A 26,467-nucleotide genomic window follows, 5' to 3' on the forward strand; every position below is an offset into this window, starting at 1 on the left:
GATCGTGGAGCCCCGAAGATGGAGATCAAAAGGAGCAAAATGATATTGGCCATATCATGTCACTATTTTATTGCATGTGATGTTTATCATGTTTATGCATATTATTTGCTTAGAACGACGGTAGTAAATAAGATGACCCCTCATTAAAATTTCAAGAAAGTGTTCCCCCTAACTGTGCACCGTTGTGAAAGTTTATCGTTTCGAAGCACCACGTGATGATCGGGTGTGATAGATTCTAACATTCACATACAACGGGTGTAAGCCAGATTTACACACGCAAAACACTTAGGTTGACGTGACGAGCCTAGCATGTACAGACATGGCCTCGGAACACAAGAGACCGAAAGGTCGAGCATGTGTCGTATAGTAGATACGATCAACATGAAGATGTTCACCGATGATGACTAGTCCGTCTCACGTGATGATCGGACACGGCCTAGTTGACTCGGATCATGTAATCACTTAGATGACTAGAGGGATGTCTATCTGAGTGGGAGTTCATTAGATGAACTTAATTATCCTGAACATAGTCAAAAGCCTTTTGCAAATTATGTCATAGCTCGCGCTTTAGTTCTACTATTTTAGATATGTTCCTAGAGAAAATATAGTTGAAAGTTGACAGTAGCAATTAGGCGGACAGTAGAGGGCTTATGTCCTTAATGCACCACTCGGTGTGCTGGACCTCGAACGTGGTCTGTGGATGTTGCGAACATCTGAGATGCACATTTTGATGACTATATGATAGTTTGGTGATGTTAAATGGTTTAGAATTGAGGCACCAAAGACATTTTTGAAATGTGCAGAACATATGAGATGTTCCAAGAGATGAAATTGGGATTTCAGGCTCGTGCCCACGTCAAGAGGTATGATACCTCCGACGAGTTTTCTTAGCCTGCAAACTAACGGAGAAAAGCTCAATCGTTGAGCTTGTGCTCAGATTGTCTGAGTACAACAATCACTTGAATCAAGTGGGAGTTGATCTTCCAGATGAGATAGTGATGTTTCTCCAAAGTCATTGCCACCAAGTTGTTAGAGCTTCATGATGAACTATAACATATCCGGGATAGATGATCCTTGAGATATTCGCGATGTTTGATGCCGCAAAAGTAGAAATCAAGAAGGAGCATCAATTGTTGATGGTTAGTGAAACCACTAGTTTCAAGAAGGGCAAGGGCTAGAAGGGATACTTCATGAAACGACAAATCAGTTGCTGCTCTAGTGAAGAAACCCAGGGTTGAACCCAAACCCGAGACTAAGTGCTTCTGTAATGAGGAAACGAACACTGGAGCAGAATTACCCTAGATACTTGGTAGATGAGAAGGCTGGCAAGGTCGATAAAAGTATATTGGATATATATTATGTTAATGTGTACTTTACTAGTACTCCTAGTAGCACCAGGGTATTAGATACCGGTTCAGTTGCTAAGTGTTAGTAACTCGAAGTAAAAGCTACGGAATAAATGGAGACTAGCTAAAGGTGAGCTGACGTATGTGTTGGAAGTGTATCCAAGGTTGATGTGATCAAACATCGCACGCTCCCTCTACCATCAAGATTAGTATTAAACCTAAATAATTGTCATTTGGTGTTGGCGCTGAGCATAGACATGATTGGATTATGTCTATCGCAATACGGTTATTCATTTAAGGAGAATAATGGTTACTCTATTTATTTGAATAATACCTTCAATGGTCTTGCACCTAAAAGAATGGTTTATTGAATCTCGATCGTAGTGATACACATTTTCAAGCCAAAAGATATAAGATAGTAATGATAGTACCACTTACTTGTGGCACTGCCATGTAAGTCATATTGGTATAAAACGCATGATGAAGCTCAATGTTGATGGATCTTTGGACCCACTCGTTTTTTAGAAGTTTTAGACATGCGAACCATGTCTATTGGTGTATACGCATGAAGAAACTTCATGCATATGGATCGTTTAGCCTGACTTGATTTTGAATAACTTGAGACATGCAAATCATACCACATGGGCAAGATGACTGAAAGCCACGTTTTCAGTAAAAATGGAACAAGAAAGCAACTTGTTGGAAGTAATACATTTTGATGTGTGCAGTCCAATAAGTGCTGAGGCATGCAGTGGATATCGTTGTGTTCTTACTACATGGATGATTTGAATACATGCTGAGAATATTTACTTGATGAAACACAAATCTGAATTATTGAATGGTTCAAGTAATTTCAGAGTGAATTTGAAGATCATCGTAACAAGAGGATAAAATATATATGATATGATCATGGAGATGAGTATCTGAGTTATGAGCTTTGGCACGCAATTAAGACATTGTGGAAATTGTTTCACAATTAATACCGCCTGGAACACCATAGTGTGATGGTGTGTCCGAACATCATAGTTGCACCCTATTGGATGTATATGGTGCGTACCATGATGTCTCTCATCGAATTACAACTATCGTTCATGGGTTAGGCATTAGAGACAACCGCACTCACTTTAATAGGGCACCACGTAATTTCGTTGAGACGACACCGTTTGAACTATGGTTTGGAGAAACCTAAGTTGTCGTTTCTTAAAAGTTTGGGGCTGCGACGCTTATATGAAAAGTTTCATCGTGATAAGCTCGAACCCAAAGCGGATAAAATGCATCTTCATAGGACACCCAAAACAGTTGGGTATACCTCCTAATTCAGATTCGAAAGTAATAGGGATTGTTTCTTGAATCGGGTCCTTTCTCGAGGAAAAGTTTGTCTCGAAAGAATTGAGTGTGAGGATGGTGGAGACTTGATGAGGTTCATAAACCATCACTTCAACCAATGTGTAGCAGGGCACAAGAAGTTGTTCATGTGGCACCTACGCCAATTCAAGTGGAAGCTGATGATAGTGATCATGATGCTTCGGATCAAGTCACTACCGAATCTCGTAGGTCGACAAGGACGCGTACTACTTCAGAGTGGTACGCAATCCTGTCTTAGAGGTCATGTTGCTAGACAACAATGAACCTACAAGCTATGGAGAAGCGATGGTGGTCCCGGATTCCGACGAATGGCTCGAGGCAATAAAATCCGAGAAAGGATCCATGACTTTGGAAGAAATACTTGATGGTCGTAAGGTCGTTGGGTATAGATGGATTTTTAGAAGGAAGACAGACAATGATGGTAAGTATCACCATTAAGAAAGCTCGACTTGTCGTTAAGATGTTTTCCGACAAGTTCAAGGAGTTGACTACGATGAGACTTTCTCACACGTAGCGATGCTAAGAGTCTGTTGGGATTATATTAGCAATTACTGCATGATTTATGAAATCTTGCAGATAGGATGTCAGATCATTGTTTCCTCGACGATATCCTTGAGGAAAGGTTGTATGTGATACAACCAGAAGGTTTTGTCAATCCTGAAGAACGCTAACAAATATGCAAAGCTCCAGCAATCCTTCTAAGGACTGGAGTAAGCATCTCGGAGTTGGAATGTACACTTTGATGAGATGATCAAAGATTTTGGGTTTATACAAAGTTTATGAGAAACTTGTATTTCCAAAGATGTGAGTGGGAGCACTATAGAATTTCTGATGAGTATATGTCGTTGACATATTGTTCATCAGAAATGATGTAGAATTTCTGGAAAGCATATAGGGTTATTTGAAAGGTGTTTTTCAACAGAAAACCTAGAATAAGCTGCTTAAACATTGAGCATCAAGATCTATGAGGATAGATCAAAAACGCTAAATGGTACTTTCAAATGAGCACATACCTTGACATGATCTTGAAGGTGTTCAAGATGGATCAGTCAAAGAAGGAGTTCTTGCCTGAGTTGTAAGGTATAAAGTTAAGAGTTAAAGCTCGACCACGACACAAGAGAGAGAAAGGACGAAGGTCGTCTCCTATGCTTCAGACGTAGGCTCTATAGTATGCTATGTTGTGTACCGCACGGGAAGTGTGACTTGCCATGAGTCAGTCAAGGGGTACAAGAATGATCCAGGAATGGATCATTGGACAGCGGTCAAAATTGTCCTTTGAGTAAATAAAGGACATGTTTCTCGATTATGGAGGTGATAAAGAGTTCGGCGTAAAGGGTTACGTCGATGCAAGCTTTAACACCTATCCGAATGACTCCGATTAGCAAACCGGATACGTATAGTGGAGCAACCATTTGGAATAGCTCCAAATGGAGCGTGGAAGCATCATTTACAATATGACATATAGATTTGTGAAATACATACGGATCTGAATGTTGCAGACCCGTTGACTAAAACCTCTCTCGCAAGCAAAACATGATCAAACCCCAGAACTCATTGAGTCTTAATCACATGGTGATGTGAACTAGTTTAGTGACACTAGTGAACTCTTTGGATGTTGGTCACATGGCGATGTGACCTATCAGTGTTAATCACATGGCGATGTGAACTAGATTATTGACTCTAGTGCAAGTGGGAGACTGTTGGAAATATGCCCTAGAGGCAATAATAAATAAGTTATTATTAATATATTTCCTTGTTCATGATAATCGTTTATTATTGTAACGCCCCGAGACCGACGCTTCAGAAGACTTCCATATTTTCGTGATCACCGTGTGTTTCTTTTGTGTTTGCTCTTTTATTTTTGCATTGCATCATGTCATCATGCCAGCATGTCATTTAATTTTTAAAACTCTTCTAAATAAATTGTATGGATCTTCGATCCATTTAAATCGAGGGAATTCACTTGTGATTTCTCTTTATAACATATTAAAGCCTCTTAATATTATTAGGGAGCTATAATAAAATTATTCCATTGATGTGGAATTACCTTTGACACACTTGCAAAATAATTCCCCATGCCTTTGTTATCTCACTTGTTGACCTCAAACTTTGTTTCATAAATTCTTTCGTCATTTTCCGGAGCTCCACCAAAAATCTCAACATTTTTGGACCTTCCCAAACCTCACTTCCTATTCAAATCATTTGAATTTAATTCAAATGAGTTTGAATTTAAATCTTTCAATCATGGCCTTTCTATTTTTCTTGGAACGAGCATATTTTTGCGAGTCGGGGAAAATTACCCCCATGCTCAAATTATTTCTCCAACCCTTTCTTTATCTCCTTTTTCTTTCTTTGCTATTTACTGCTTTTGGTAAATAAAAGAGAGAGGGAGAAGAGAGCCCAGCCAGGCCTCTGGCCACTTCTTTCTCCACCTGGGCCGACCCAACTGGCCTCTCAGGCCCAGCCGCGCCTCTAAACCCTAGCCCGACCCCCTCCTCTCGGTCTCTCCCTTGTCCTCCCTCCAGCGCCGCACTCCCGCGCCTCACGCCCGATCCCCTATGTTCCTCCTCGCTACGCCGCCATCTCTCCCTCCTGCTGCCCTCGTCCCGTCCCCGCGGACCCCTGCTCGTCGCCTCCGCGCCACCAGCCAGCCACCGGAGCCCGCCGCCGTCGCCGGATCAGGCTGCGCTTCATTAGGGTATTCCCCTGCCACCGCCTCGGCCCTGCTGGAGCTCCTCTGCGCCATGAACCAGGAGCTCCTCTCCCAAACACCTTTGCCACTGCGCCTCAAGACTCCCGCCGGAGCCCCGCAGGCCCGCGCCGTCACCTCCTCCGCATCGAGCCAGGGAGTGGTGCTCCCTGCGCCCGGTCCCCTCGCCCCTTGCCGCCTCCTCTATTGGTGGCGACCACCAGGAGCTCCACCAGGAGCCCGGAGTCCCCTGCCTCCTCTTCACGAGCGCCCGTTCACACTGGTCTCCTCTGCTGTCGTGGTGCTCCTTCCCTGCAACCGAAGCCTCGCACCAAGCTCCCCTGCATCGCACGAGTCACCGAGCCCCTGCCTCCTTGATCGCTTCAAGTCCCCGCCGTCAAGCTCCATGCCACTGCACCTGCTTCCCTTCGAGCAATCCTCTGCGTCGCTCGCTCAGGCTACCAGCAGCCTTAGCACGCCAAGATCCCCTTCGTTTTGCCAAGACGTGGCAACTAGGAACGCCCAAGGACGCCTTCGTGGATTTCGCCAAGTTCACCGGATGTCTAGTACGACTACAGGACCGTCAACACCAAGTACCCCTTCGGAACACCAAGTTCCACTATGATTGCCGTGTACATCTACCGTCGCCCGAAGACCCATGTACCACGAGCACCAAGTTCGACTACCGCACGGTTATGCCAAGTTCATCTACAGAACGTGTATGTCTCCAATGGTGTACCACTATCGACGACATGTACGACTACGAAACGAGAACGACTACTTTCACGACGTCCGTGAACCACTACCGTCGCCCCGAAGATATTGGATTTGTCAAGTACCTCTCCGAGACGAACGTGTACAACTACTTCTTCTACGACCGCTACGAGAACGTCTACTTCCTCTACATCGTACAAAACCCGAACCGCTCCGAAATGCATGCTTCAAAGGTATAACGCCGAGACGATGCCCGTGAACGATTGCTTTGTTGTATGAGATGCTCGAGTTTTGCATCGTGATCGAATTGTCCTTGCGATGCCCCTCTTTTGCCGTGCCACCGTCCCGTGGGAACCCGGTAATCCGGGATCACCCCACCATCTTTTGCATGTTCCACACATCCGTCACATTTCCTTTTGCACCGGTACCTCCATGAGTATCGGGACCGGAATGTTGCCGTGGCACCATTTCCGTTTCACCGCCGTGGCACCTTTTTCCTTCTGCCATGGCGACAAATGCCTCGTATCATGCTCATGTCAACTTTTTCATAAAATTGCATAAACCTTGATTATGTCATCCACATCATGTTAACAACATTTAAATGGTTAAAATTGTGTTTGCTTTAAACTACTAAATGACATGGGGACTTTCTGGAATTGTTGTTTGTTGTTTCCGGCCTCATTTAAACTTGCCTAAATAGTTAGTTCAATTATGTTTCACCTCTTGCCATGTTTGACAACATTTAATATTGTTGGTTAGCCTAAATGAGAGAGAACTAAATATTTGAATGTGGTGTTTCGTCAATATGCAACTTGTTGCATATTGAGCTCCACTTAACTTGTAGTATTGTTTGTTGCACTTTTCCATGCCATGCCTCATTAAACCGGACATGCATCATACTTGTTTGTGCATCATGACATGTTTATGCTCGTGTGTTTACCATGTTGTTTGCTTCTTTCCGGTTTACTTCTCTCGTTAGCTTCGGTTTCGTTCCGGAGTTGTGAGGATTCGTTCGACTACGTTCGTTTGTCTTCTTCATGGACTCGTTCTTCTTCCTATCGGGATCTCAGGCAAGATGACCATTACCCTTGATATCACTTCTATCTTTGCTTGCTAGTTGCTCCGTTCTATTGCCATGCTGCGCTACCTATTACTTGTTTACCATGCCTCCCATATTGCCATGTCAGCCTCCAACCTTTTCACCCTTCCTAGCAAACCGTTGTTTGGCTATGTTACCGCTTTGCTCAGCCCCTCTTATAGCGCTGTTAGTTGCAGGTGAAGTTGAAGATTGCCCCACGATGGACAGGATTATGTTGGGATATCACAATATCTCTTATTTAATTAATGCATCTATATACTTGGTAAAGGGTGGAAGACTCGGCCTTTTGCCTGGTGTTTTGTTCCAATCTTTGTGAGTGTTGGTCCAACCTGTCAGCCGCCGGTGGCCACCAGGGGCAACTCTGGGCTGGCCTACCGGAAGTTTGGACAATCCGGTGTGCCCTGAGAACGAGATATGTGTAGCTCCTATCGGGATTTGTCGGCACAGCGGGAGGCTTTGCTGGTCTTGTTTTACCATTGTCAAAATGTCTTGTAAACCGGGATTCCGAGTCTGATCGGATCTACCTGGGAGAAGGTATATCCTTCGTTGATCGCGAGAGCTTATCATGGGCTAAGTTGGGACACCCCTGCAGGGTATAATCTTTCGAAAGTTGTGCCTACGGTTATAGGCAGATGGGAATTTGTTACTGTCCGGTTGTATAGAACTTGACACCAGATCCGAATTAAAACGCATCAACCGTGTGTGTAGCCATGATGGTCTCTTTTCGGCGGAGTCTGGGAAGTGAACACGGTTTTGGGTTATGTTTGACGTAAGTAGGAGTTTAGGATCACTTCTTGATCATTGCTAGCTTAACGACCGTTCCATTTGCTCTCTTCTCGCTCTTATTTGCGTATGTTAGCCATCATATATGCTTAGTCGCCGCTGCAACCTCACCACTTCACCCCTTCCTTTCCCATAAGCTTAAATAGTCTTGATCTCGCGAACTTTGAGATTGCTGAGTCCTTGTGACTCACCATATACTATCACAACAGTTGCAGGTGCCGATGATACCAGTGCAGGTGATGCAACCGAGCTCAGATGAGAGCTCAACGAAGACCTTGGTCGTTGCTATGTCTCATTTCATGTTGATCAGTAGTGGGGCCCAGTTGGGACGATCGGGGATCTAGCAGTTGGGTTATCTTCTTCTCTTTTGGCTTCGTCCGTAGTCGGACTTTGTGTGTACTCTGAATGATGTATTATTTATTACATGTTCATTGTGTGAAGTGGCGATTGTAAGCCAACTCTTTATCCCATTCTTGTTCATTACATGGGATTGTGTGAAGATGACCCTTCTTGCTCCAAAACCACAATGCGGTTATGTCTCTAAGTCGTGCTTCGACACGTGGGAGATATAGTCGCATCATGGGTGTTACAAGTTGGTAATCAGAGCCATCCCCGACTTAGGAGCCCCCTGCTTGATTGTTTGCTGGCGTTGTTGAGTCTAGAAAAAAATGTTTTGAGTCTTAGGATTATATATATCGGAGAGTAGGATTCTTTTTACTCCTTAGTCCCTTCGTCGCTCTGGTGAGGTCTCTTGACATAGATGATTTGACTTTCCTCTCCTCAAATTTCACTAATAATTTTTTAGGATCACGCGGGTATCTTGGAATCGTTCCGATGGTTTTGTGACGAGAACATTGTTCTTGGTGCCTCCTGTCTATTATGTGGCATTGACCCGGGGAGTTGAGCTCCGAGGTGTTGTCGTCACAATTTTATCGTTGCAGTCCTGGAATACCTGAGTTTTGCCGACATCGAAAATCTCTTTTATGCAGTTGTTGGTGAGATAACCTCGACGCCACCCAATACTGGGGTGGGAGTTCGGGAGTATTGCCATAGCTCGTATAACGGATGCTTTTCGAATTTTGAGGTACACGATTTCCAAAGGTTTCTTGGTTATGTGTTGACGGATGGATACAACTTGGATCTAGGTATTGTTAGTTTGGGTGAGATATATTTTGCTTCCCCTGTATCCCCAACACCAGATTGAATAACCAGAAAGTTTCGGGAGTTTTATAGGTGGGAATTCAAGTAGCTCCTAGAATATCTTTTCGACAGATGCATGATATGAGATTGGGGTTCGACGTCTAGTGGTCCGCCTTTCCACGGTCATTTTTACAGTGGTCTCGTTATGTCTTAAAGAACCCTTGGCTATGCTGGTTCGGGGCCACTTCGTATGTCATGTGCACTGCCTTGTACATGATGGTGCTGTACACTCGAGCCCGTGTGGGCCCCACCACGAAAACTTCGGACGAAATCTCTATCATATGTTTGTTCCGGCTTATTCTGCAAGTCAAATCCTTTGTTTTGTTTTATATGTGGTATCCGAGTTGCTTCAAAGTCAAATGTTGAATCCATACCTTTCCTAAACGGTGTTCTCATATTTCTATGTGAATACTAATCCTTCTTGATCATTGAGGTCGTCATGTTAATTCTATTTCCAACCGGTGCGCTTCTCTTCGAGATGATCCCATCATTCTCCCCATCCGCAAGATCAATTCTAAGTTTTCTCAACGGTGTTTGTTTCATCTGTTCCAAGTTGTCTTTGTTTTCCCCGCCCTCCCACCCTTAACTTCAAGGACTCAGATTTCTTAATCGGGTATCCATTTTATTGATGGGAAGTCTCTCCATTCTTTTCTGTCAACGTTCTTATTCGGTGATTCTCAGGAAGATACTAACGGAGCTTCCAGTTCATCATTCTTCGTTCTCTTTTCTTCTCGGGTGGATCCAATTCAAGCTTCGGAGTTGATCATATCTCTTCCTTTTGGTTCACATATCTTCCCATGTGAATTTCTTATCCAAGGCTCTCTTATTCATTCACCTTGCCCAGTTCATATCCGGAGTGCTCAAGATATCTCAGAAGATTCGTGTTTCCATTCTCAATCCATTCAAGTTATTTCGAGATTATTATCTCATTCAAGTCATTTAATTCAACCGAAGCAATCTCTCTTTTAAATCGTTCAATGGTGTATCTTTTTAGTGGGCCCTAAACCACAGGTCTTATCCCAGGATCTTACCTGACTCTTCTAATTTATCCGGAGCGATTCCCAAAGTCTTTTGAAGTTTGACGTAAGAATGAATTTCATCAGTCATATGTCTTTGTCCAAGATCTTCCAAATTCTTTCATCGTTGATTCAAACTTTATATTTTTCATTGTTCCGGAGTGCCTCAATAATTCATGGTGGTTCTCATCATCATTCCCAACATTTGAAGACTGAAGAAGGATGTTTCTTCAATCTTGCTCCATTCTCTTCAAGATTCATGATTCTAGCTTGATGACATCCGCTCATAATTGTTTTCGATTGTGAGAATTCTTTTCACCCATCCAGAGCAATTCAAGAGTCTTTTCAGTTTCATTCTCCGGAGCCCATCATCTCAGAATTATTCATTCTCAGCTTTCAGCTCTCGTTCTCAAATTCTTGCGGTGCATCGTTCAAATATCCTCTAATCAGTTCATGATCTCTTCGCTCTCATGTATCTAAATCCCCTCAAGTACCTTCATTCATTTTTCAATTCTTCCCGGCGAATTGTGCCTTTACTACTTTCATTTTCAATTCTTATGATGGTTCGTTCAAGATTTCACTTCCTTCGTTATCATATCAATTCATTCATTGTTTCCAAATCCCACCACTGGTTCCATCTATACCTTCCCAAGTTTGCACTATATCTCTCCTAATTCTTTCTACGAGAATAAGTAGTATGCCAAATCCGTTGCTTGTCATCAATTTAAATTGGTGAAGGATGCGCATAACGTAATTCTTATTATTGTTTCATCCAAGTGATCTAGTTTCTTCTTTCTAGAGTTGTTCATCATGTCATTTTTCTCGGTTCGAGATGCTTCATCTTTTCTTTTCTGGAGTTCCAAGTTTTCCACATTATCTCGTCGCGAAGCTCCATCTAAATCATCGCAAGGATTCACCTTGTGTTTTCAACTTCCCTTTCTTTCTATCATCCTTTTATTATCAGAGTTCTTCATGGAGGCTCAACATGGTGGTTCATCAAGGATTCCATTCATTGTTCATTTGTTCTTCAAGATTTCTCTCGAAGCAAAGATCAGCCAAGCTATACTCAAAATTAAACATGGTGCTCAACACATGTTTTGTTTTGAGGCGTTGAAGCATTCTTCTTCTTGCATTTCAAAGTGCTATTCTTTCTACCTTATTTTTTGAGATGGTGTTATGTCACTCTTGACAATTTCCTTCATGTTTCGGGATTCACATATTGTCAAGAATGAGGTATTTTAAATCCATCAATCTCTTTGTTGGAGTTATCTTGTGTCATATTTCACCTAAAGCCATCCCTAAGGATTGTTTCTATTTGTGGTGCTTACCAATGATCCAAGCTCTCTCCATATCCTTCTCGGCGAAAGCAGTTTTCATCTCTTCGTTGATCTCAAGCAAGCAATTGTTTTCGGTAGTGGCAGAATTTCACCTCAATTTTTGAGAAGTTCTCCATAAGCCCACTACAAGATTATTCATTTGTTGTTGTTTTTTCCCAACAACTCTGTTATAACCTTCTTGGAAGGGTGCTTTCCATGTTCTTTTTTGGCAGAAGTTGGCATTTTTCTTCTCCATTCTGTTATTCCAATGATCTATCTTCCATTCTTTCTTCCGGAGGCATTGTGATGTTGCTCTCTTGACTCATCTTCTCATATTGAGGATCGTGTTCTTTTCGTGCTTATCCATTTAACCGGAGTGTTGTGTCATCTCTTCAAGTTATTTTTCATCTTATCAAGTCTTGCATCTCTTTTCAACCGGAGTGCTGTCTGAATTTGATCGTACTTGTTCCTTGTTTATCTTGTTTCAACCAGAGTGGTTCCAATTCCTTCTTGTCCATTGTACTCGTCATTCATAGCTTTTCAACCTCTCAAGGTTCTTTGGTTTCACTCTTTTGTCGAAGAAGCAACTTAGCTTTACCTCTTCTCTTCCTCTTCCGTTTTCTCTCCGGTGCCATTCTAGATCTCGGGACGAGATCCTCTTGTAGTGGTGGAGTGTTGTAACGCCCCGAGACCGACGCTTCAGAAGACTTCCATATTTTCGTGATCACCATGTGTTTCTTTTGTGTTTGCTCTTTTATTTTTGCATTGCATCATGTCATCATGCCAGCATGTCATTTAATTTTTAAAACTCTTCTAAATAAATTGTATGGATCTTCGATCCATTTAAATTGAGGGAATTCACTTGTGATTTCTCTTTATAACATATTAAAGCCTCTCAATATTATTAGGGAGCTATAATAAAATTATTCCATTGATGTGGAATTACCTTTGACACACTTGCAAAATAATTCCCCATGCCTTTGTTATCTCACTTCTTGACCTCAAACTTTGTTTAATAAATTCTTTCATCATTTTCCGGAGCTCCACCGAAAATCTCAACATTTTTGGACCTTCCCAAACCTCACTTCCTATTCAAATCATTTGAATTTAATTCAAATGAGTTTGAATTTAAATCTTTCAATCATGGCCTTTCTATTTTCTCGGAACGAGCATATTTTTGCTTGTCCGGGAAAATTACTGTCATATCTCTAGTCCTGGCCTGACCTATGCTTGCTTCCATCTGTGCATCATGTTTAAATTTCTGAAACTTGAACTGAGGAATTCAAAAGCCTCAAAACCCTAAATAAAAGAAGGGCAAAAAAAACCCTAAAATCTCATTCATTGTTCCAAAATGCTCTTCTTAGTTGTTTAATATTTTTGGCAAGGGTTTTGATCCAAACCAAAAATAATGAACATTTTAAAAGGATTTATTTTTGGGACTTTGAATTTAAATCATTAGCTATTTGAATTTGAATTATATTCATATAACTAGAATATAATTTCAAATACCCCTGAAATATTTTATGAGCTTTTGGAAAAGTCCATCTAGCAAAATAAAAATATTCAGAGGAGCTTTTGGCATTGTTTGAATTATTTTTTAAATTCAAAACAGTGGCAAAACGAAATTAAATAAAACAAAACAGAAGAAAAAAATAAAACAGAGCAGAAGACCTACCTGACGCAGCAACCGGCCCAGCTCCTGTGCCGGCAGCCCACCTGTGCGGCCCAGCCCACCTGGCCCCTCTCCTGTCGTCTTCTTCCCCTCGCCCCAAAGTTGCTGCTGTCGCCGCGAGAGAGCACCCACGCAGGCCACAGGCTCCAGCTCCTGCTTGCCACCTCCTGCCCTCCATCACGACTGGAGACGCCTCAAAGCCCCTCTCGCCTCTCCCTCACTCGCTGCACTCCCTCCCCCTCCTCTGCCTCTCCTGCGCGCAGCCACCAAATGGAGCCGCCGCCACCGTCGCCGTTCGCCGCTACCACCGACCTCCCCACGCCCTTCCGGATATGCGACGAGCTCCGGCTCGACGCCGTAGAGCCGCACGCCAAGCACGCGACCCCGGGAGGCCATCAACGCCGCCATCGCGGTCATCTTCAACCTCGGGCACCCGGGCCCCTCGCCGTCGATTCGCGCCGTCAAGGACGTCCCCGAGCCCAGTAACCTACTGCACCGCCTCCCTGTGAGCTCCTACTCCCAACCCCTCTCTCCCCGCCGTCGAATCTCTCCTCTATCCCCCCTGGCCACCGCAGCGGAAGCTCACCGCCGTCACGCCTGTCGTCGCCGTCGTTGCAGGTCACCGAACTCGCGTCCGAGCACGACCTTGAGCTCGTGGATCTCCTTGGAGCCCGCCCAGCCTCTTAGCTCGCTCGCTCGCCAAGCGTAGCCCCGTGCCCGTGCTGGCCCGAACTCCGGCCACCGCCGCGAGCTTGCCTCCGGCGAGCTCGGGCCACCTCAGCCCCTGTCGTTTGCACAGATGGATGCGGTCGAGTCCCAGCTCCACGTAGACGCCCTCATCCGCCCCTTTGGTCGCCGGAGATGCAAACCCGAGCATCTCCGCCGCTCTGCTTGGTCGCCGGCGGCTAACTGCCGGTGTGTCCGACGTGGCCGCGTGGTTAGTGTTAATTACGGCCAGCTAACCCCCCCAGAGCCACTGATAGCCGGGTCCCACGGCCTAACTAACTGGCTAACTAAAATAGATTAGGTTTAATCTAATTGCAGTGGCCCCACGCGTCGGCGTTGACCTCGCTGACGTGGCCTTTGACCGGCCCCACATGTCTGTGACTCCAGCCAGCGCTGTGTCACTGACGTGTGGCCCCCACACGTTAGGTTTGACCTGGACCCGCCTAGTTGACCTGCTGACATCAGCATGACCTAGTGCTAGCGCAATAACTCATTTTCTGGATTTATTTTAATTCAGGAAATTCCAGAAAATGATTTAAACTTCAAAAATTCATAGAAATTCAACCGTAGCTCAGAATGAAATAATTTATATATGAAAAATTATCAGAAAAATTCAAGGAATCCATCTGTACCATTTCCATGCATGTTAGAACAACTTATCACTACTGTTTAGGACAATTCAATTAAATGGCATTTAAATAATCACATGTGGAGTTTGAATTTGAACCTAGGGTTCAAACCAACCCCATTTAACCTGTTGCTAGATGCATTAGCCCAAACCACAGCATATTGCCATGTCACATTCATGCATCATATTGTGCATTGCATTGATTGTGTTTTTCTCAGTTGCCGGTGATTGCCCCCTCTCGATAGACGTGATACCGACGATGTGATCGATGACACCGATGAAGAGCTATATTATCTTCAGAAGTTCCAGGCAAGCAAAACCCCCTTGTTCATTCCGATACAATCCTACTCTCTCGCTCCTGCTCTCTATTACTGCATTAGGACAACAACGATTCAACTGTTACTTGCTGCGGTAGCTGAACCCCTTTATCCTCTGCATGACCTGTCATTGCCACAGTAAATAGATGAAAACCCACTAGTATGAGTAGGAGTTGTTTGAGCCCTGATGTGCCTACTCATTCATGCTTGTTTGTCATGCCTGCTACTGCTTAGAGTTGAGTCAGGTCTGATTCATCGGGGATGAATCAGAGGTGTGTGAACATGTCCTACTGTGTGTGAGCTAAGTGTGTGAACACGATTTGGTAAAGGTAGCGGTGAGAGGCCATGTAGGAGTACATGGTGGGTTGTCTCATTGCAGCCGTCCTCAGGAACTGAGTTCTGTGTTTGTGATCCATGACCAGTTACTACCACACATTGGGTTCCGGTAACTCGACCCCTCTCGACTTATTAATCAACATGATCTCTGTCCAGGAGTTGCAACTAGTTTCTGGTGTTTGTAGGTAGTGTTAGTAGTCTACCAAGTGGCACCCGGTACAGGTGGGCTTGGGACAGACTAGGCACAGTGGCACGGTGTACCAAGTGGCACCCGGATGGTGGGCTTGGGAACCCTGCTCACATCGTTTGGGGCCGTGAGCGACACCCCGGCCGGATCTCCTTGCGGATGGAACCCGAATAGGCGATAAACCTGGACTAGAGACTTGTTCGGTTAGTCAGGTCGTGGCCGACTCCCTCGCCCGGCTTCCGCTTGAAGGTTGCCGAGGTACATGACGTGTACAGGGCGATAAGTGGCGAAAGCGTGTGTGAAGAAGTACACCCCTGCAGGGTTATCATTATCTATTCGAATAGCCGGATTCCTCGGATATGGAAACTTGGACCCCTTGTACAGTTCATAGACAAGTGAAAGTGGATACTCTAAAATACGCAAGATAAGCGTGAGTGCTATGGATGGCGTTCTCGTAGGGAGACGGGAGCGGATCCATAGTGGTGTATTGATATGGTGAATATGTGGACTCGTGTGCGCCACCTCAAAAGAGTTACTTGCAGTCGTAGTTCAGGTTAGCCACCGAGTCAAAGCTGGCTTGCTGCAGTTAAACTCCACCACCCCCTTTGTTGATAATGATGCATATGTAGATAGATCTGATGTAAGTCTTGCTGGGTACATTTGTACTCACGTTGCTTAATTTATGTTTTTGCAGAGAGACTTCAGTCTCACTAGTAGTTCCACGTGGACTTCGACGTTTAGCTTGTTACCTCAGCTACGATCTTGTGCCCTCGGCAGGATCTGGTAGATAGTCAGGCTTCTCAGCCTTTTCATTTATAGTTGTCTGTACTCAGACATGTTAAGCTTCCGCTTGTGCTTTGACTTGTATGCTCTGATTGTTGGGTCATGAGACCCATGTTTGTAATATCTCGCTCCTCGGAGCCTATTGAATAAACTACTTGAGTCGTAGAGTCATTTTGTGATGCCATGTTGTATTGCACATATCGAGCATATTGTGTGTATGTTATTGAAATGCTTGGTATGTGTGGGATCTGACTATCTAGTTGTTTATCTTTAGTAGCCTCTCTTACCGGGAAATGTCTCCTAGTGTTTCCACCGAGCCATGGTAGCTTGCTACTGCTCCGGAACACTTAGGCTGGCCGGCATGTGTCCTTCTTCGTTCCTGTGTCTGTCCCTTCGGGGAAATGTCACGCGATGAATACCGGAGTCCTGTTAGCCCGCTACAGCCCGGTTCACCGGAGTCCTGCTAGCCCAGTGCTACAGCCTGGATTCACTCGCTGATGACCGACACGTTCGATGCTGGGTCATGGATGCCTGTCCCTGTAAGTTTGTGCCACTTTGGGTTTACGACTAGCCATGTCAGCCCGGGCTCCTTATCATATGGATGCTAGTGACACTGTCATATACATGTGCCAAAAGGCGCAAACGGTTCCGGGTAAAGGTAAGGCCACACCCGTGGGAATACCGTGCGTGAGGCCGCAAAGTGATATGAAGTGTTACATGCTAGATCTATGTGGCATTGAGTCGGGGTCCTGATAGCGTTGGTATCAGAGCTTGACTGCCTGTAGGATTACCAAGCCAAACTGGTCGAAGTTGAGTCTAGAAATTCTTTAGTTATATAAGGGAATTGATTGTGGGATGGAACGTAAGGCTCTTTTTACTCCTTATACCTTATGCCCTTCTGATCTGAGTCATCTTATCTTTCCTACGGGGATTAAGAACTAGGCTATCTCTTCTTTCTATCAGGATCACGTGTTACTAATCCGTAGACTTATAAGATTGTTGGATTTAAGTCTCAGTTCAGTTCCTACTACCTCCGTACGTTAACTGTTGATCTCGAAACCTTGATATTGTGCTTCTGAGTGGTTATGCCACCATTTTTGTGAATGTCTCAAGTCTTTTCTGAGCATTTACAGCCGTTATGCTGTCCGAGTCATCCCAGGTTTCTAAATAGTCTGATGCATTTGCAAAATTCTTTCCCCCTGGTTTCGATGTTCCTTTATGCCAGCTCAATCACACTAATTGTTGAGTTGAGGTATTCTATTGCTTTGACATTTATGTTGGAATTAATATTATGACCCTAGGTGTCTTAGGGGATCATCTAGTAATTTTGCCATGATTGTGTGCCAGTGTGATGATTCTGGCCATCATTCTCGTAAGTATCCCATGATGCCACTTAGTTAGTAGGTATTCTATTCCTGGGTTCTTGAACCCGAGATTCACTCTACCTACTTCATGTTGATAGTAATTGCTAGTGCCTTTAGGATATTAGTAACCTTGGCGATAGTCTTTGAAGTCCGTGGTATCTTCTTCTTCCAAATATCATGAACTACCTATGGCAGAAGTTCCTCACTGAACTGAACGATCACAACCAGAGTGCTCTCGATGAGTTCTCTATTATATATTGTGGCTCTGCTAGTTCTACTTTTCTGCATGGGTTATCCGGAAGAAATATGTTGAACTTCGTTCGACATGCTAAACCATGCATCCACAACTCAGAAAATCGTATGTTCCTTTGAGTTGTCCCTCTTTAGTTGTTTTCTGGCCCTTGTATATCAATTGATATTCAGGAGTAGTTATGCATCCGTGTTCATCGTTGCCACTACTCTTGTGGTCTGTCAAGCCGTTCTATCGCGGAATGACTAGGAGAAACAAACTCCAGTACCCCTTCCATATCCAGGATTGGGTCAAAGAAGCTGTGCTCCGCAGAACAAATTGCTAACCCAGCTTTTGTTCTGCTCTACCTTGGAGTATTACCATCTTTTATATCGGAATTATTGTAGGAATTGCACACCATCCTATGAACTCTTGGTACAGTGATACTTCTTGCCATCATTGTTCATTCCTCGGCTCCTGTGTTATTGTAACCGGAATGCCGACAAGTGAATCGTGGTGTGTGAAATCAATACTGCTAGCAACTCTGTTGCTTGGTAGTTAAAGGATAATAATTTCATTCTTAGCGTGTTGGTTTTTGACTCATCCTTCGAAGACTGATCGTGCTACCTAGTCCTTATTTCGGTGCATCCTTCGATTGATGAGTTAGGATCTTGTCAAGTCCTCACTCATTTGATCATATCGTCTTGCCCTCAAAAGCACGATTGTTCTCGAGCTTAGTAACATACCGGTGGTTCGTGATTTTCCGAATATCTTCTCGGAAGTATTACCAGGTTGTCCCTTGACTGTTATGTTGAGCTCGTGATCAAGTTGGTTTCTTGTGAACCACTTTCTCTCCAAGAATCAGTGCTAGATATCCCTGAGCTAGTTGGTTAAGCTAGACAACAACTTGGAGAGTTGGAATATAAAAGCTTACCTAACTTAGTTCGTTTCAAAGGGATATCCTGATGTTGGTGTGTTAGTTGAAGAAAGATGATATCTTCATCGATTGGTCCCTGTGATCAGTTATTAGACCTATTGTCTTATAAAAACTTTTATTTAAGTATGGGCTATCGTCAAATCAAATCAGAACCAACGATGTTCGTAATGTTGTCTTACTCGTGGCTGCCCCTCGAGCATACACTATTATATCTTTTGGTCTGACCAATACTATCACCTTGTTCACATGATGGTGGAAGTCCAGTGATATGGAAATTCCGATGAGTTGTTGTTGAGCCCATCAGCAGCATTTTGTCTCCCCCATGATTCATGTTGAACATCAACCTAGTGTTGGAAACTTTGTAAGCAATGCCTTCGTGTTCCGTTCATGAAGCCTATGCTTGGATGGAATAAGTGACTTCCTCTAACTCATGTGCATTTGGTGCAAGTTGCCGCCGTGGGTTTGAGAAAGGTTTGTTTTGTTTCCTATGGAATCGTCCCAAGTCAGTCATGCATGTGCAAAGTATACTATGGTTTGGTAGATTAATTACCTCCACTCCATATGTATTCCGTAGCACCCCAAGCCACTAATTGATTTGTTCTAGGAGAAGGAGTTCTTTTTAAGAGCTTACCCGGGCTTAATCAAGAACTTTGATATCCTCGATGATGGTTCCCAACCAGAACTCGGTAGTGTTTTATTATAAGACAACCATGTGGTCATGCTTGTCTGGGACAACATGTTCACATGTGTGTAGCAGAACCAGCTCATGTTTTGGAGCTTGCTATCATAGTTCATTTCCCGAGAATCTCGCAACGTCATTTCGTCGATTTGTGTTGCAAACTTTCATTTTTATTCCTAGACTCGATGAGTCTGGAATATCCTGACACCAACCAGATCTGAATCTCAGGCAGATATGATAGTTGGAACATTTTCCCAAGAACTATAATATTGGTTCCTCGATAACTGGTAAGTGGATGTCGTGGCCAGCACCACCCAGCCGAAAGACCTATTATTGTAGTATCTTGATTGAAGAAGTTGGCCACCTCCCCATAAGGATTTCGTAGGATTTACCTTCGTAACTGTTCCTTATGGATTGTATTGCTCCCGAAGTCCGACCTTTCACTTGATGTTCTAGTTATCAAACCATATCTATGAATGGGTTACACTAGCACATCAAGGAGAACATTAGAAGCGGAGTGCTAATTGTCTCTCGGTCGATCATCCAGATTTTCTTTCCTTGGCATTGCTAGGGTGAAATCTGAGAAAGTGTTATCTTCCTTTGCTTCTGCATCATCCATCATCATTCATCACGGTAGTATGTTGTGTGGTCAGCACCCTTGACACGGATGTTGATACAACCTTGATGATTGTGGAAATGCTCAAGTTCTTGAGAGCACGCACAAGCGCTATGTGTTATCATCGGCACTAACCGGGATTCCTCTCAGTTTCCTCGGCAATGCTATGACCTCCAAACAGTGAATTCACTCTCTATTGTTGGGTTCTTCCCCAGTTACCAGAATCATACCCAGCATTTGCATTTTGTTCCCAACTTGCACCGCCAATGTGCCATTCTACCATGGGTCTCTTCCATTCTCGGTGGTAAGCAAATTCATCCATTACGTTGTCTTCAACAAGGTAATCCATATCATCCAAGTACGAGTATGCCGTTCTACCGACCCCTCCAAACGATCGCTCGAGAATTGCCTTAGGCTGGTTTAAAGAGTTTCAATGGTCTCTGAATCAAAGGTAGTTCTTTTTGCCACTTAAGGGGATATCTCTACGAGTCACCATCCCTAAGGTGCCCCATTATGGTATCACGCAATTCAACTCCTCGCTATGTTGACAATCGTTTACCACCTTTTTAAGTGTGAAATTGTTGTCTACCTGGTAAACCTCCGTCATCTGTTCCACTCCTTTCCGCTAGAGGTGTACTTCGTGTCTCAGCTCAAGAGATGTTGCTATGTCCCATTCCGTGAGTTAATCCTGAGTTGTTCGAATTTCAAGAAGATCGATCCTTCTAGAGTTTTCCTTTCCTCTTCTTGTCATGATTAGCTAGAGTTCTCAGAGGAAGACGTCGAGACAATGATGGTGATCAAATCAACGTTCTTTTGAAGTGCACCCTGGATCGTGAAGATTATACTAGTTTGTGTTTCCCTTTCATCTTACCCTACGCTTGAATCTCGAGACGAGATTCTTGTTTAGTGGGGGTGAGTTGTCACATCTCTAGTTCTGGCCTGACCTATGCTTGCTTCCATCTGTGCATCATGTTTAAATTTCTGAAACTTGAACTGAGGAATTCAGAAGCCTCAAAACCCTAAATAAAAGAAGGGCAAAAAAAACCCTAAAATCTCATTCATTGTTCCAAAATGCTCTTCTTAGTTGTTTAATATTTTTGCCAAGGGTTTTGATCCAAACAAAAAATAATGAACATTTTAAAAGGATTTATTTTTGGGACTTTGAATTTAAATCATTAGCTATTTGAATTTGAATTATATTCATATAACTAGAATATAATTTCAAATACCCCTGAAATATTTTATGAGCTTTTGGAAAAGTCCATCTAGCAAAATAAAAATATTCAGAGGAGCTTTTGGCATTGTTTGAATTAATTTTTAAATTCAAAATAGTGGCAAAACGAAATTAAATAAAACAAAACAGAAGAAAAAAATAAAACAGAGCAGAAGACCTACCTGACGCAGCAACCGGCCCAGCTACTGTGCCGGCAGCCCACCTGTGCGGCCCAGCCCACCTGGCCCCTCTCCTGTCGTCTTCTTCCCCTCGCCCCAAAGCTATTGCTGTCGCCGCGAGAGAGCACCCACGCAGGCCGCAGGCTCCAGCTCCTGCTTGCCACCTCCTGCCCTCCTTCACGACTGGAGACGCCTCAAAGCCCCTCTCGCCTCTCCCTCACTCGCTGCACTCCCTCCCCCTCCTCTGCCTCTCCTGCGCGCAGCCACCAAATGGAGCCGCCGCCACCGTCGCCGTTCGCCGCTACCACCGACCTCCCCACGCCCTTCCGGATATGCGACGAGCTCCGCCTCGACGCCGTAGAGACGCACGCCAAGCACGCGACCCCGGGAGGCCATCAACGCCGCCATCGCGGTCATCTTCAACCTCGGGCACCCGGGCCCCTCGCCGTCGATTCGCGCCGTCAAGGACGTCCCCGAGCCCACTAACCTACTGCGCCGCCTCCCTGTGAGCTCCTGCTCCCAACCCCTCTCTCCCCGCCGTCGAATCCCTCCTCTATCCCCCCTGGCACCGCGGCGGAAGCTCACCGCCGTCACGCCTGTCGTCGCCGTCGTTGCAGGTCACCGAACTCGCGTCCGAGCACGACCTCGAGCTCGTGGATCTCATAGGAGCCCGCCCAGCCTCTCAGCTCGCTCGCTCGCCAAGCGTAGCACCGTGCCCGTGCTGGCCCGAACTCCGGCCACCGCCGCGAGCTTGCCTCCGGCGAGCTCGGGCCACCTCACCCCTGCCGTTTGCACAGATGGATGCGGGCGAGTCCCAGCTCCACGTAGACGCCCTCATCCGCCCCTTTGGTCACCGGAGATGCAAACCCGAGCGTCTCCGCCGCTCTGCTTGGTCGCTGGCGGCTAACTGCCGGTGTGTCCGACGTGGCCGCGTGGTTAGTGTTAATTACGGCCAGCTAACCCCCCCAGAGCCACTGACAGCCGGGACCCACGGCCTAACTAACCGGCTAACTAAAATAGATTAGGTTTAATCTAATTGCAGTGGCCCCACGCGTCGGCGTTGACCTCGCTAACGTGGCCTTTGACCGGCCCCACATGTCTGTGACTCCAGCCAGCGCTGTGTCACTGACGTGTGGCCCCCACACGTCAGGTTTGACCTGGACCCGCCTAGTTGACCTGCTGACATCAGCATGACCTAGTGCTGATGCAATAACTCATTTTCTGGATTTATTTTAATTCAGGAAATTCCAGAAAATGATTTAACCTTCAAAAATTCATAGAAATTCAACCGTAGCTCAGAATGAGATAATTTATATATGAAAAATTATCAGAAAAATTCAAGGAATCCATCTGTACCATTTCCATGCATGTTAGAACAACTTATCACTACTGTTTAGGACAATTCAATTAAATGGCATTTAAATAATCACATGTGGAGTTTGAATTTGAACCTAGGGTTCAAACCAACCCCATTTAACCTGTTGCTAGATGCATTAGCCCAAACCACAGCATATTGCCATGTCACATTCATGCATCATATTGTGCATTGCATTGATTGTGTTTTTCTCAGTTGCCGGTGATTGCCCCCTCTCGATAGACGTGATACCGACGATGTGATCGATGACACTGATGAAGAGCTATATTATCTTCAGAAGTTCCAGGCAAGCAAAACCCCCTTGTTCATTCCGATACAATCCTACTCTCTCGCTCCTGCTCTCTATTACTGCATTAGGGCAACAACGATTCAACTGTTACTTGCTGCGGTAGCTGAACCCCTTTATCCTCTGCATGACCTGTCATTGCCACAGTAAATAGATAAAACCCACTAGTATGAGTAGGAGTTGTTTGAGCCCTGATGTGCCTACTCATTCATGCTTGTTTGTCATGCCTGCTACTGCTTAGAGTTGAGTCAGGTCTGATTCATCGGGGATGAATCAGAGGCGTGTGAACATGTCCTACTGTGTGTGAGCTAAGTGTGTGAACACGATTTGGTAAAGGTAGCGGTGAGAGGCCATGTAGGAGTACATGGTGGGTTGTCTCATTGCAGCCGTCCTCAGGAACTGAGTTCTGTGTTTGTGATCCATGACCAGTTACTACGACACATTGCGTTCCGGTAACTTGACCCCTCTCGACTTATTAATCAACATGATCTCTGTCCAGGAGTTGCAACTAGTTTCTGGTGTTTGTAGGTAGTGTTAGTAGTCTACCAAGTGGCACCCGGTACAGGTGGGCTTGGGACAGACTAGGCACAGTGGCACGGTGTACCAAGTGGCACCCGGATGGTGGGCTTGGGAACCCTGCTCACATCGTTTGGGGCCGTGAGCGACACCCCGGCCGGATCTCCTTGCGGATGGAACCCGAATAGGCGATAAGCCTGGACTAGAGACTTGTTCGGTTAGTCAGGTCGTGGCCGACTCCCTCGCCCGGCTTCCGCTTGAAGGTTGCCGAGGTACATGACGTGTACAGGGCGATAAGTGGCGAGAGCGTGTGTGAAGAAGTACACCCCTGCAGGGTTATCATTATCTATTCGAATAGCCGGATTCCTCGGATATGGAAACTTGGACCCCTTGTACAGTTCATAGACAAGTGAAAGTGGATACTCTAAAATACGCAAGATAAGCGTGAGTGCTATGGATGGCGTTCTCGTAGGGAGACGGGAGCGGATCCATAGTGGTGTATTGATATGGTGAATATGTGGACTCGTGTGCGCCACCTCAAAAGAGTTACTTGCAGTCGTAGTTCAGGTTAGCCACCGAGTCAAAGCTGGCTTGCTGCAGTTAAACTCCACCACCCCCTTTGTTGATAATGATGCATATGTAGATAGATCTGATGTAAGTCTTGCTGGGTACATTTGTACTCACGTTGCTTAATTTATGTTTTTGCAGAGAGACTTCAGTCTCACTAGTAGTTCCACGTGGACTTCGACGTTTAGCTTGTTACCTCAGCTACGATCTTGTGCCCTCGGCAGGATCTGGTAGATAGTCAGGCTTCTCAGCCTTTTTCATTTATAGTTGTCTGTACTCAGACATGTTAAGCTTCCGCTTGTGCTTTGACTTGTATGCTCTAGTTGTTGGGTCATGAGACCCATGTTTGTAATATCTCGCTCCTCGGAGCCTATTGAATAAACTACTTGAGTCGTAGAGTCATTTTGTGATGCCATGTTGTATTGCACATATCGAGCATATTGTGTGTATGTTATTGAAATGCTTGGTATGTGTGGGATCTGACTATCTAGTTGTTTATCTTTAGTAGCCTCTCTTACCGGGAAATGTCTCCTAGTGTTTCCACCGAGCCATGGTAGCTTGCTACTGCTCCGGAACACTTAGGTTGGCCGGCATGTGTCCTTCTTCGTTCCTGTGTCTGTCCCTTCGGGGAAATGTCACGCGATGAATACCGGAGTCCTGTTAGCCCGCTACAGCCCGGTTCACCGGAGTCCTGCTAGCCCAGTGCTACAACCTGGATTCACTCGCTGTTGACCGACACGTTCGATGCTGGGTCATGGATGCCTGTCCCTGTAAGTTTGTGCCACTTTGGGTTTACGACTAGCCAGGTCAGCCTGGGCTCCTTATCATACGGATGCTAGCGACACTGTCATATACGTGTGCCAAAAGGCGCAAACGGTTCCGGGTAAAGGTAAGGCGACACCCGTGGGAATACCGTGCGTGAGGCCGCAAAGTGATATGAAGTGTTACATGCTAGATCTATGTGGCATTGAGTCGGGGTCCTGACAATTACCCCCATGCTCAAATTATTTCTCCAACCCTTTCTTTATCTCCTTTTTCTTTCTTTGCTATTTACTACTTTTGGTAAATAAAAGAGAGAGGGAGAAGAGAGCCCAGCCAGGCCTTTGGCCACTTCTTTCTCCACCTGGGCTGACCCAACCGGCCTCTCAGGCCCAGCCGTGCCTCTAAACCCTAGCCCGACCCCCTCCTCTCGATCTCTCCCTCGTCCTCCCTCCAGCGCCGCACTCCCGCGCCTCACGCCGATCCCCTCTGTTCCTCCTCACTACGCCGCCATCTCTCCCACTTGCTGCCCTCGTCCCGTCCCCGCGGCCCCCTCCTCGTCGCCTCCGCGCCACCAGCCAGCCACTGGAGCCTGCAGCCGTTGCCGGATCAGGCTGCGCTTCACCGGGGTCTTCCCATGCCGCCGCCTCGGCCCTGCTGGAGCTCCTCTGCGCCATGAACCAGGAGCTCCTCTCCCAAACACCTTCGCCCCTGCACCTCAAGACTCCCGCCGGAGCCCCGCAGGCCCGCGCCGTGGCCTCCTCCGCATCGAGCCAGGGAGTGGTGCTCCCTGCGTCCGGTCCCCTCGCCCCTTGCCGCCTCCTCCGTTGGTGGCGACCACCAGGAGCTCCACCAGGAGCCCAAAGTCCCCTGCCTCCTCTTCTCGAGCACCCGTTCACGCTGGTCTCCTCTACTGCCGTGGTGTTCCTTCCCTACGACCGAAGCCTCGCGCCAGGCTCCCCTGCATCGCGTGAGTTGCCAAGCCCCTCCCTCCTCGATCGCTTCAAGTCCCCGCCGTCAAGCTCCATTCCACTGCCCCTGCTTCCCTTCGAGCCCTCCTCTGCGTCGCTGGCTCAGGCTACCAGCAGCCTTAGCACGCCAAGATCCCCTTCGTTTTGCCAAGACGTGGCAACCAGGAACGCCCAAGGACGCCTTCGTGGATTTCGCCAAGTTCAACGGATGCCTAGTACGACTACAGGACCGTCAACACCAAGTACCCCTTCGGAACACCAAGTTCCACTACGATTGCCGTGTACATCTACCGTCGCCCGAAGACCCGTGTACCACGAGCGCCAGGTTCGACTACCGCACGGTTACGCCAAGTTCATCTACGGAACGTGTACGTCTCCAATGGTGTACCACTATCGACGACATGTACAACTACGAAACGAGAACGACTACTTCCACGATGTCCGTGAACCACTACCGTCGCCCCGAAGATGTTGGATTCGTCAAGTACCTCTCTGAGACGAACGTGTACCACTACTTCGTCTACGACCGCTACGAGAATGTCTACTTCCTCTACATCGTACTGAACCCGAACCACTCCGAAATGCACGCTTCAAAGGTA

This window comes from Triticum aestivum, chromosome 1B (genome assembly GCF_018294505.1).
Source record: "Triticum aestivum cultivar Chinese Spring chromosome 1B, IWGSC CS RefSeq v2.1, whole genome shotgun sequence".
Lineage (NCBI taxonomy): Eukaryota > Viridiplantae > Streptophyta > Magnoliopsida > Poales > Poaceae > Triticum > Triticum aestivum.